The sequence below is a fragment of the Anopheles stephensi genome, chromosome 3 (genome assembly GCF_013141755.1).
Source record: "Anopheles stephensi strain Indian chromosome 3, UCI_ANSTEP_V1.0, whole genome shotgun sequence".
NCBI lineage: Eukaryota > Metazoa > Arthropoda > Insecta > Diptera > Culicidae > Anopheles > Anopheles stephensi.
The window spans coordinates 37,829,726-37,842,500 of NC_050203.1; the positions used below are offsets into that span (position 1 = coordinate 37,829,726).

Here is a 12,775-nt window from a genome sequence, read left to right on the forward strand (position 1 = left end):
CCGGCACAAAAAACAATCACCCATTTTTAAAAGTGTATTTTTAACCTTTTATTTTGTTAATTTTCTTTGTTATAAAGATAATATGTTTTTTTCCTTTTTTTATATATAATAATTTTTCTGATCATCGAAGACAATCGTAACGAATTGTCACTGTTAGCATTTTGCAAATGGACATTTTCTTTTGTTTTGTGTCGGTGTGTGTGTGTGTCGGTGTGTTCTGTTACTTTCCTAGGAGTTTTCTACTTGTTGTTACTAGAGAATATATTTTGTTTTGTTTTGTTTTTTTTTTGTTTGGTTGATTTTCCCTTTTTGTTCTTGTTTGTTTGCTAAAGTCTCGTAAATTAGCTGCAAACTGCGAAAAACAACAAAAAAACGAACATTACTGTTGTTGTGTTCCTGTTTTGTGTTTGCATTTGCATTCTGTTTTCCTCAGCTTCTTTTTTCCCCACCCTAACCCTCCCACCCCCTTCATCCTCAACACACCGCTCATTCATACTAGTAAGTAGTCCTAGACTATCAGGCAGCTATCCTGTAAATTCCTCTTATTCTTCTAGCAGCTTCTTTATAACCGTAGCGCCGAGTTACTCGGAAGTCAGCAGTGGCTCAAACTCCGGCGTCGAGCTTAACTGGTTGACTGTGGGCCAACTCGTATCTCATCTACAAAATAATGCAATGTTTTGCCGTGTACTACCGCCTCATCTTTAATTATTATTTATTTCCTTTTTTCTTACTGTTTTGTTCGGCCCGTTTGTCTACTAGCTCTGTTAGTGCCCAACACTCGTCGTGACCATTATTCCGCATGGCCGATGCTTACCGCGTTTACCTGTTTGGTTTGCTAGTTTTTTTAGAATTATATTAAGTAGAAGTAATGATAATAATGTTACTAATAATCATCGTAATAATTAGACTTAGTTTTGTTTTGCTTTCCACCATTGGGAAGCATATAATGCGCATGAATCATCCGTAATGCAGAGCTTCAATCAAACGAAGGTTTACGTGTTAAGTATGCATTAAGTTGCATTTGTTTTTAAATATTGTTTAATGTTTTACTTTACTTTGTTCTGTTCTGTTCTGTTCTGTTCTGCTGTTGAGTTATATTTTGCTAAGAGAAAGAGATAGAGAGAGAGTGAGTGAGTTGTTTGGTTGTGTGTGTGTTATTTCCTTCTTTATTGTGCTGTTAATTTATTCTTGTTTCTTGTTCGGGGGGTTTTCTCTTTTCGCACTAATAAGTAATTGATGAAGAGTACTTAATACGTGTTTATTAATTTATTCATTCTCCTGTTTTTGTTTGTTGTGGTTTCTTTTGCGTTTACAATAAGTTTTGTTTTATTTCCACTACGCGTCGGCATTAAATTCACTAATTAGAATGCATGTAATGTTTGTTATGAAGACGTGTCGTCCACGCTAGTTTTTTTGTTTTGTTCTGTTCTCTTTGACTGACTTTTCACGATTTCCTAGCGTTTGGTTTTCTTTTCTTTTTGTCGCTTGCTTGCTAGTAATCGCTAGGACACGCAGATGCGCTTTCACTATGTTTGCACCATCAATACCCTCTCTACACAGTGTGCCAGCCATACTGTTCCTTCCCTTGATTAACGGTGGCAAGAGCTGTGTCTTCGCAGCCTTTTAGCTCCTGCTAATAAACCCGCCTCAGTTCACAACGGGTGGTTTTAGGTTGGGTTTCCCGCTTTCGTTACTGCTCAATAGCTCAATGAGCCTAGACCTCAGTCTACTGTGGGTAATCATCGTCTTCGTGATCCTCAGTTTTCTCACTTTCACGCCCTAGCAGCCATTCCCGTTGCATACTTGCGAGCTTATGTTTTGTTATTCCTACAAAGTGGGTTTTCGGTTTTTTTTTCTTGTTTGTTTGTTTGGCAATTTACTGATGTCACCCACCGTATCCTCCTGCCCGGACTTCTGGTTTCCTCAGCTCACGAGCGCTCATTTCTACAAAGTTGGCTTCTAAAAGGGCTAAGCAATACGTTAACAAATGAGAATAAAGCTCATTACATTACAACACTACGAACGAGAGTAAGTAAAGTAGAATGTATCGTATAATGGATTCGTGTATGTAGTTAGCAGTAGTTGTTTGCATTGAATGAAAGGTGTGTGTTTGTGTGTGGGTAAGGATTATATGTACGATTTAAGATTAAAATATTGAATTGTTACCTCCGTGGCGCCGTCGCAAAAAAAACATCATCCCCATTACCTTCTCAAGCTTCGCATCAACAAAGATAACATAGCGCGAAGTGGAATCTGGAGATCGTGGGAGAGTCGAGGCCAACGTTCTATGCTTTACTTTAAAGAAAGATGTCTTCAAAACGTCCGGTTAGTGTTGCTGTGTGAAGTTACCCTTTGTTTAACTTAAGTTTTTTAACTTGCGCTTTAGTCGCCTGCCGTCATCGGCTTATGGAATATCCTAAGCTTCGAGTTTAATGTTCTTCACTGTTTCGGCCAATGGTCCAGATGTTGGAGAGAGTAGCTCTGTACTAACAAACAATCAAATGGAAACCTACCCTTCCAACTGCCATTTTGAATGTGGTTCACAATCAATTGAACGATCAACCAAACGATCAATCAAAACAAATTTAAACTAACCGATAGCTTAATTTTAAAAACTATTGTCGACTAATAGATTGCACTTGCCCTCTAGCATGGTCGCTAGCCGTGGTGCGGTAGTATAGCTTTAGTACCTGATTGATATGGTTTAGAGAGTTGCTAGTCCTACTGGGCCTTGAGAGATCGCGTGTTTTTTGTTTGTTGTTAATTTTGGCTCAAAATTCAAAAATCAATTTTGTTTAAATGGCCTCTTACAAAACCAAAAAACACAGAGCTGAAGTTGAAGAAGATAGAACTCAACCTCCTTTTCGATCGTGGCATCAGTAAAGTCTAATACTGTTGTACTTAAACTGTTGTAGATCATGCGCTAGCTTGCGCCTCGCTCGCTCTAATTTTCTCATTGTGTCGTTACAGTGTGTGAGTGTTCAGTTTTCTCTGTACTCTTTCCGATATATAAATAATTCTTATGATTTATAAATATATATATTTATGTATATACTTTTTTTTACGGATACCTCTTGCTGATCGCTCTCATCTGCTACTGTTCCGTCGTTTTTTTTTAATTTTATTTTAACTACTCTAAATAGTTCTCATGTTTACTGGTTTTTGTGTGTGCCTGTCTGTATGTGTTTGAGTCCAGCTGCACACTGGTAAAGTATGGTCTACGCGCTTATCGTAAAAACAGAATTTTTCTTCTCTACCGTACGGCGTCTTATCGCTACTATAGTAAGTGACGTTCCCTATTTTGTAGTCTCAAATCAAAGGGAAAGCTTATCGAGCTGTAATTGAAGGATTTTTTTTTGTTTAAAAATGTAGCTCAACTTAAACCTGTCGAATCGCGCAGGTAAATCAAATCCACTTAACAGATAACAGACCGAAAAGGGCTAGCATTTTGTGTAACTTTTAACCACACCGAGGTGATCACAAGAAATCCGCTCAATCGAACAAGTGTTGCCGATCGATCGAAAACCCTCTTTTTTTCTCCACCTTTCTTTCTGTTTGGTTTTCCGCACCGTTGCACCGTCATAACTTCTTGAATTTATGTAGATATGGTACAAACCAGTCGATCCCTGTGCTACCGTTATCTTACGCAAAGTATGTGTGTCCGTGAGGGTGTGTCTGTGTGAGTTTACGCAGAGAAGAAAGAGAGCGATGAACCGTTATTACCATTATTTAATAGTAGTAGTTGTGTGTTTAGGATACTTGGTTGTTTGTTTAATCTTAAAGCAAGCACACACCACCCACCGAATCATGGTGGCATTGTGGCTTGGTTTTTGCTTTTCCTTTGCGCTGCTTTGCTTGTTTTGGTTTACTACCAATGTTGGCAGAGTAATTTGTATTTTTCTTTGTTTGTTTGTTTATTCGTTTAAAGTTTTGTTAAAGAGAAAATTCTTTGATTGAAACCATTCAATATGGTCGTAGTTGTGTTGTTGTGTTCGTAGTAGTGGTGGTGATGACGTTGAATTGATGATCCTCCCGTTCGATCGCCTCAGATCGAGCTTGCCTCCATTTGCATTGCTGTGTCTGTGTTTGTGTGTGTTTCATCAAGCGGGATGTGGTGTGTATTTGTGTGTGTGTTTGGATCATTTGAAAGCGCACGTGTATGGATTTTTTCATTTCCGTTTCCCTTTTTTGTTGCTGCTGCTTTGGATAAGTTTCGTTTTCATCTTTAATTAAGTCGTGCACAGTCGGCTTGTTTTTTTTCTTGTTTTGGTTGTCGTTTAATGTAGCATATACATGGTTTAAGGCTTCATTTCAATGTTCTTTATATTACTTTTATTATAATACCATATTGTCGTAATAATTAAAGTTTTCCCATTTTAATTATTTTGTGTCGGGCTCGCAATTTCCTTCCTAATCTTTCCTTCTCTTTCCATTTTATCCTTGCCTGCTTCTGAATTTCCCGCTTTCTGGGGGGGATTTTGTGTGTTTGTTTTAAACGAAACGCATTTTGTGTATTGTTGTGTTTGTTTTCAAATTTTACACAACATCAAACAAATTTTTCACGCAGATTTTTTCATCAAACTGTTTGCTTTTAAATTTGTTTCAAATAAAAGCAACTCAACTCACCTACAAACTAATTTATTGTACTTAGACCTTTTGTGCGCGTTGAATAGAGCGAAAATGTTCTGCAGCTCGCAACACACTCGTATCACAATCTCAAAACTCTGTTCTGCCAACCGAACACAGCACGGGCGAACATCGAATTAAATTGTTTTTTTTTCCGACGCAAAATGATTCATTCGGCACATGATATGATTGGAGCGTGTAATAAAAAATAAAAATAAAATTACTTAAGAACAGATGGATTAAAGAGGAGGAAAAATGAAAATTTTCACCCCCAACTCTACCCTCTAACGAAAATATGAAAATGTTTTGATCTTGCTGCTGATCAGAACACATTAAGAATGGTCAACAGCGCGTGTGTGGATGTGTGTGAGTGATTTACAATCCGCCCCAAGCCTTACGCGAATGCGTGTGTTTCATTTTCCTTTTCTCAATTGTTAGGAGAAAGAAAACAAAGTAAATTTGTCTAAAAATTTGGTTTAATTTTAATAGGTTTTCTTTTTTTTCTTCTTTGTTGCTGTTCGCGCATTCCACTGGCTGACTGAATCACCAGTGCGTGTTGGTAAGCCCGGCTCCGGGGTTCCCAGGAACACGCTGAGACTCTGGCTAGGTTAGTCGGCTTTTGCTTCCTTCACGAGACATTGTTATGCTATTGGCGGCTCTTGCTTCTCTACGTAGGTTATCATTTACGATCCTTCTTCTTTTTGTTTGGTTTGGTTTTTGTTATACTAAATATACTAAATTATCATTTATATATACTTTTGTTTTGTTTACTGTCCTCTGCTTGTTTTCAAAGCGTTAAATATCGCAATGTACAGTTGTTGTCTCCTTCACATTGTGTTATTTTTGTTAAGTGAAATTTTAAAGTATTTCCTTTGTATATATGGTATATATATTTTTTTCTCATCTTCATCTTGTTCTTCCTTTTTGCACCAGCTTCTTCACTTATCCCTCGTGCTTTACTTGTTTGGTGCTTCGCATCAAAGTACTGGAGACCTTTGTTCTCGTTTTCGCCCTCTCTCTCTCTCTCTCTCTAACGCTCGCATGTGTCGCTTGTAAAGGTCTATTCTTGTCTGCCGCACCCAGTTTTTGGCTTTTCTTTGATTGATACTAAACTTTAAACGTGATGCCATCCATCATCACTGCGTTGGCCACAAACGCGCGTACAGGACCTGCTTAGTATGCGTGCTATCGGTGTCCATTTAGCTTTAGGATTGTGATTCATCTTAACTCATTAATCCTATTTCGGAACACAACAGTTCGTAATTGTAAACAAATAAAAAAAATCAAAATTGAAGTATTTGAAAATTGTTTTAATTATTTGAAGATGCATACACAGCCACAATCCCTTTGAATTTCTTGGACTGATCGACCACTACGAAGTGATGGTACAAGAACCTTAGTACCAACTACCAGGTTCCTTAGGAAGAAACATCTGTTGGAACTCATAATCCGAGATGGAAATGTAAAATAATATAACAAAATGAAGGAAAAATGTTGCTTTTTTCTTTCATTTAAAAAGAAAAATGGTAAATTTCACCTGAAATTCGCTGGTAAATTTGTCACTCAAAGTTCTATTTCTGCTAAGTGAGTTAATAAATTCATCAACGCTTTTATTGTATCAACGCATCGGTCTGATTCTTCCCACCTTCATTTACTTCCTCTTGAGTGGATCACCGGCCACGCATACCTCAAGTGTTGTGCTCTGCTCGCCTGGACGCCTCGTTTGTGCCGCAACAGTTCTTCGTCTGTGTATGTGTGTGTGTGTGTGTGTGTGTGTGAGTGTTTGCTTGTTTATATTTCCTGTTTTCAATTAGCAATCGTTCATAAAGGTTGGGTTTTTGTTTTTGTCTGCTTCTCTGTTCTGTTATTATTATAAGTATTATTTGTTTTTAATATTATTATTATTTTTTGTTATTATTAGTATTATTCATTATAAATATTCATATCACAAAACTAATTTCTTTAAACATCATATCGTTTTCACCACACCCCCATCTTCGCGTGAATTTTTGTTTGTTTGTTTATTTATTTATTTTTTTGGTTTTGTTTTTTGTTTCTGGTTTGTTATATGGCCACAGGCTGAAACGTCTAAAGGCTACACAAGAAGAATAAAGGAGAAAAAGTTTTCTAAATCGAATCGGAAAGAAGAAGTAGCAGTTGTTAGAAGGAGCAATCAAACTCGTTCGGAGGGTCCGGTCTCTAAAAAACGCATTCTTCCGTTTTGCAACAACAATCGCACAGCTTTACTTTTGTCTGTGTGAGTGTGTGTATGTGTGATTCGCTTCTACTGTGTCGTAAGGATGTCACTTTTTAAAGTTTTGTGTAAATTTTAATGAACTTTTTTAAATTTATAGTATAGTAATGATTAATGCGCTGTGTAAAGGTGTGTTTGTTTGTTTGTTACTGACTTTTTTTTTTATTTATTTTGCTTCCCTCTATTCGTTCTGTCACACTTTCCTAAAAACTTGTATGTGTGTTTGTGTGTGTGAGTGTTTTGTTTAATTACGAGCGGATTAACAGAACTATCTCCATCTAACTGGCCTCCCCGTTTTATACGCACCACACGTGGTGCAATAATGCAATGTGATAATAATGATAGGAATTATGTTAGCAAAAATGTATAATAATGATTTAACCTTTGGTTGGTTTGTTCGTTTTAAATCGCAATAATAATGAGTTTTGTAAGTAGTATTAAAAATGTAAGTTTTGTTTTAATCTCTCCCTCCCTATGCGCTCCCTACTCGTACCGTCCCACCTCCCCCTTTTCCATCTTTCTCTGTTCAACGTTCTTTTGTTTGTTTGTTTGTTTGTTTGTTTTGTCCCTATAAGTATTTAATTTCTCATTATTTTCAATAATTGCAAGAAATACCCTGTATCCTAGATTTTTACAATGTTTTTTTTTCTCTTTACTTTCTTATCTGTCATGAATTGTTTTTTTCTTGCAAATGCTGCTTACTAAACGGTTTTTCTGCTTCTGCTTCTTCTACTCCTTCTTTTGTATCGCTAGTTATAGGAAAACCGGTGCCTTCCCCGGTACATTGCGTGTGAAGGTACGAACCGGAGATATCAACACGCCTCGGTAGGATTTGTTGGTATTGTTGTAGTTGTGTGCATGTGAGTGTGTGGGAATGTGTGTGTGTGTGTGTGTGTGTGTGTGTGTGTAAAAAAGTGGTCCTTTCCGTAGAGCGATTTGTACGCCGCGATCGTACAAACACCAATGTACAGTGGAAGCAACGTTCCACAATTATTATTTCATTTATCTCACGCCACGCCTCCCTTAACTAGTTTAAGACTTAAAATAACGTTTTGTTCTTACTAGTGTTAATGGTTTACGTTTTTTCTGTTGTGTGTGTGCCTCTGCTGTGTCCACCCTATGAGATGGGTGGCGCACTTTGTTATAGTAGTTGTATTGGTTCGCGTGTTTGTGTGTGTTGATCATATAACTACGCTACGCTGAATGTAAGTTTGTGTTTGAGGGTGGCCCCTACTGCTGAAGGGTGTATTTGTCGGTGTGTGAGTTGGTTTGTGTACACGCGGTTCTGAACGGTAAATGTATATAATAATGTTATCTCTAAATATGTGTATATACGCACTGTGAGTGTATATATGTATATATCTATATAGATTCATGTGTATACTATCGTGTAGGTGTGGAGCATAGAATTGTTTGCAAGGAGTGAACTTTAGTCGTCCCTGTGTGGTTCACAAGAATTCCGCTAGCTGTCGCTGGTATCGGGCTATGATGGATGGTTTAAAGAGATGTGCCTTCAAAATGCCTTCAATCTAAGAAGTGAAAGTGAAACATTCTATCCAACTATTCAAAACAAGATTAACCCAATATCTGGTTGCATTAAGAATGATCTCGATCGTGATCGTTTTTGTGGTACAAAACACATTAAAACACGATGAGCTGTGATCAAGAATATAATTGGTGATAGTTGATGATGTACGGCAAAAAACGAACTGTTGCTTCCGGAAAGGGCACTACGTAATGGAGCGATTCCCACGATATTGACAGTTCTGCTTCTCCACCCGAGGATCACTCTCTACCTGACGCTACTGGGTTCAGTACGGATTCGATACAGGGTGTAAATGTCACCTACGTTCCGCATCAGCGCTGTAGACACAGCGAGCGATAGCCGATCCTACAATCGTTCCGGGTTTTCTCGTCTACATAACTTGGTTGCATCTCCTGGTTTGCTTAATACTATAAATTACCTTCGCTTTGGGGTTTCCCTTGATGATGCTACATAGTCACTCCCCATCTCCCAGTTTAAGTTAATGTCGCAATCTCTGGATTATGTTGCTGCTTGGGGTAAGGAATTTTGGGGAACACGAACTTAAGGGATTGTGGAGTGGACAAGTTGATCAAGAAATTAGGTTTTTTTTTGTTTATAAAAAAACCTGAACTAAGAGATGTTATCTGTGACATAAATTCTTTTAAATATCTCTGACAGGTCCGATTGCAAGAATTTGAATCAAGATGGTAGTTTCTCAAGAAGAGTAATCTTGTTGCAAAAGCGAAAGAAGGGAATACGCGCCACAGAGATGGATATGGACATTTGGCTAAACCTCGAGATATTGGGAGGACTCAACTAACTACACTCTTTTACTTTAAGGGCAGGCAGCTTAGGAGGGATACAAATGAAAGTTCCCTAGGCTTAAGAGAAAGAGAGAGAAAGATTGGGAGGGAGGGAGAGAGAAATATATAGAGGGGGAGGGATTTGTGAGAGAAAAATCAAACCTGACGGAAAAGTTTCACAGTTTTTTCTCTCGAAGAAGGTGGGTTCACGTTCGTTGGGCTGTAGTCCATTGTTTTTTTTTTCATTCATACTTTGTTGTGTTTTTTTTCTTTGTTTAAATCTGTTCAAGTAGCTTATATGTTTGTGTGTGTGTTTGTGTGTTTTTGTTTGTGTGATTGGATTCACTGGGTGTTTTTATTTGGTTTTTGTTTTCTTTAATAATTATTTGACTAGTCTTGTTTACTTGGTTTTGCTATAATGTGGAGCATTTTTTTGTTGGTTGGTTGGTTGGTTGCTTTTCGAATCGAATCGAATCGACCATCCTTAGTGGTATGTTCAACCGAGCAGTGTGAGTGTATGTCGTTAGGATGTTTTCACTGCACTGCCACCGCCTTACTAGCATTTGAAAATGAAACTTTTAGTTTCAATAACTGATATGGCTTTTCAATGCATATAGTTCAACGCATCCATTACGGCGCGCGCACGGCTCGCTGTCAGCATTTTAACGGCTGTCGTATAAGTTTTAGAACTTTTGCTAGGTATGCTAATGGATGTTCGGGTGGGGGCTGCTGTTTTTTTGTTTGTTTTGTCGTTGCGGTAATAATGCTTTATATAAGTAGAGTAGAGAGAGAAAAATGGCTGCATCGATTCTACATGTATGTACAGGCCAGTGTGTGAGTGTATGTCACACTGTCAAATTTTTCTACAATCGGGTACAAGTGTTACCGATCGGGAAACTCGTGTGCATTTTTTTTTTTCAAACTTCGCAATCTTTTCCACGCAATTTGGCAAAGGTAAAAGACCATTTTAGTTTAGATATCGGGCTCGGGAGATTTTGTTCTAACGTTTGTGTATAATCCCTAGGCAGGCTCTTCGTCCTGCGGTGCCACCACACACTGAGCGGTAATTGCACTCTCTGTCTCCGTCTCAGCATACCTTCAGGGACAAAAGAAAGGAAGAATTGTTTCTGTATTGGTAGGTTTAAGAGGCCGATTTTTTGCCGACAACTGGAAACAATTTTAAAAGCATTAAAAACTATTGTAAAATAAAATTGCGGCAAGGGAAACGATAGCATAATTGGTTCCAATACGGATACAGAACCAACAAAACGTAATTCAATTCGAGCAGCGTGTGTGTATGTTTGAGTAGGGTTTTATTAAATCTGGTAGTCGGTGTTTGCAAATCATACGTTGAAATCACAGCCCATTTTGTTGGTTTATCTAACAATAATATGTTTCCAGTTAAGATTTTTTGTTTTGTTTCTTGTGTTTGCTCTGTAGCTGTTTATAAAACCCTACTTGCAGTTAACGGAATCCGAAAGGGTAACTAAGAGATCGTTCAAATGAAATTTCTGAGAAGCATAGAATAGAAAATGAGAGCAAATAAGCGTGTGGCTTAAGCTTGGTTCATCCCTGAAGGCATGTTGATAAGTAAAGTAATACAGTTGTGCACAAATAAATGGTTTTGTGAAAATATTAATTCTTTAAGCTAACACGGTTAATCCGATGGTTTCAATTTTGAGGTTATGTATCTTGAAACAGAAAATAATCGCTTCTTTGTGTTATCAGCATTTATAGCTGAGTGGAGAAAAATCTTGCTCTAGTGTACCTATTAATGCTCGTTCGATCGGGGTAATCAGCGGGTATTGAAGAGTATCGGGGACTTTGAGGACTTGAAATCATTACCACACTACTTATAATTGTAAAAACGATGTATCGTTTGCATTTTGGTTTAGTGTTGCACGCTAAATCTAGTATCTAGCATTAATGATGCACAATGTTTAAAGTGTTTTTCTTTTAATGTGTGTGTGTGTGTTAGAAATAATGTAAACCCTCGTTACCCTCGTGCCAATAATACGGCAACGGCCATTCAAAACTTCCCCCTTTTTTGATGGCACGCGCATTACTGTACTGTTCATTTTTGGCTTTGCTTAGCTGTAGATTCCTCGTTTCAAATAGGTTCCCTTATGCGAGTTCTAATTTAAACGCTAAATTACTACGGTCACAGGCACACCAACCAAGTGTTTCGTGTACTTCGTGCCGCGTTCGAATAATGTTACCCTTAAACTTTGATGCGTGAAGTAAATCGTTCATGCTCTCTATTATGTACCCTACTACATTCCCTAAGGTGTTGCGTGTGTATGTGTGTTTGGGTATGTTTCGTGTGTGTGTGTGTATGTAAGTTTTGTTTTCATTTAAACTTTAGGCAGGAATCCGATTACTAGACTTTCCGGCCTGCACCAAATGCGATCTGGGGTGCAGGCTCCTGGAGGGATGCAAAACTACCGAACGCAAGAAGCTCAACGATGGCGGGCTTGTATAGATTTGTTAAGATGATATAATTTTACCTTAGCCTACAGATGACTAGTACGATGAAGCAGGAAACCCAATGGCGCTTTTTTGCAATATTTTGTTACAAAATTCGGCCTTCTGTTTGCTCTCTAGAAAGATAAGAGGGCGCTCGGCTGAACGGCACCCGAACCTCAGAAAATAACGTTGCGTGTGTGTGTGTGAGTGAGTGTAGTAGTGTTTTAAGAGTTATAAATATAAATTAATACTGTAATAGGTAAAACGATGCAAAACTGGTCTAGAAAACATAAAGCATGGTAACGTTATCGATAGGTAAGTTCAATCTAGGGATTAGGATTGCGCTAATAACTATTCGTTTCATTTGTTATAGCATTTCGTTTTAATACTAGCTTTAGGAGAGGACGATTAGATCGTAAACCCAAAATGGTAGAAGTAAGGTAAAATTCGTATGGTTTTACCTACCACGATGGTGGCATTGGTAAATAAGTGAAATTGTTTTTGGCTACCGTAACATTAAGTAGGCGAAGAAGTAACGAGAAGCTTACTTTGTTTAACGCAACTTAAAGGCTACCGTTTAAAAAATAAAGGTTAAATGAAAGAATCTAATCATGATTGCACTGGACGTCCTAATGTACTGCAAGTTTGGGAACATGATAGCAGGAGAGATAAATTATTGCTATCTAATATAAATCCAATAAGTGGCACTCTACTGCGACTCGCACCTGTGCGTGTGATGGGCTAGGAAGTATATTAAGTAAAGGAGCTTCCTATAGCTTCGTATGATGATTATTTGTTTTCGAAAGAAAAAATTTTGTGGAGATGCTTCTACCTGACCTGTTCATGCAAGTGCGTACTTTGTAATTGCACCCATATTAAAACTAATTCCTGTGCTGCCGTTTTTCATGCAGTTGTAGCTTGTAGCTATCTAAACGAATAACACTCCATTATTTGATTTACTTGAGGCAAGTTAGCTTAACTCTAGCTTCAGCTGTTAGTTTGTTCGACCTCAGAAATTCCTTTGCAGTCCAACGAGACCTAGGATCAGTGAAACGTACGCGACGGAAGCGTGAGCCCCGACTAACACATTCGACGCTCAGC

The 12,775-nt window shown here is 38.0% G+C and overlaps 1 protein-coding gene across 31 annotated transcripts in view; it reads right to left on the reverse strand.

Moving 5' to 3' along the window:
- Positions 1–264: 264 nt before the first annotated feature.
- Positions 265–12,775, reverse strand: part of LOC118511858 (CUGBP Elav-like family member 4) — a 345,265-nt gene continuing 332,754 nt past the window's right edge. For all 31 annotated transcript variants that reach the window (XM_036055408.1, XM_036055406.1, XM_036055422.1 and 28 more), the window contains one exon: positions 265–12,775. This exon is cut by the window's right edge and continues 1,292 nt beyond it. The gene's annotated coding sequence lies outside the window, so the exon portion shown is untranslated.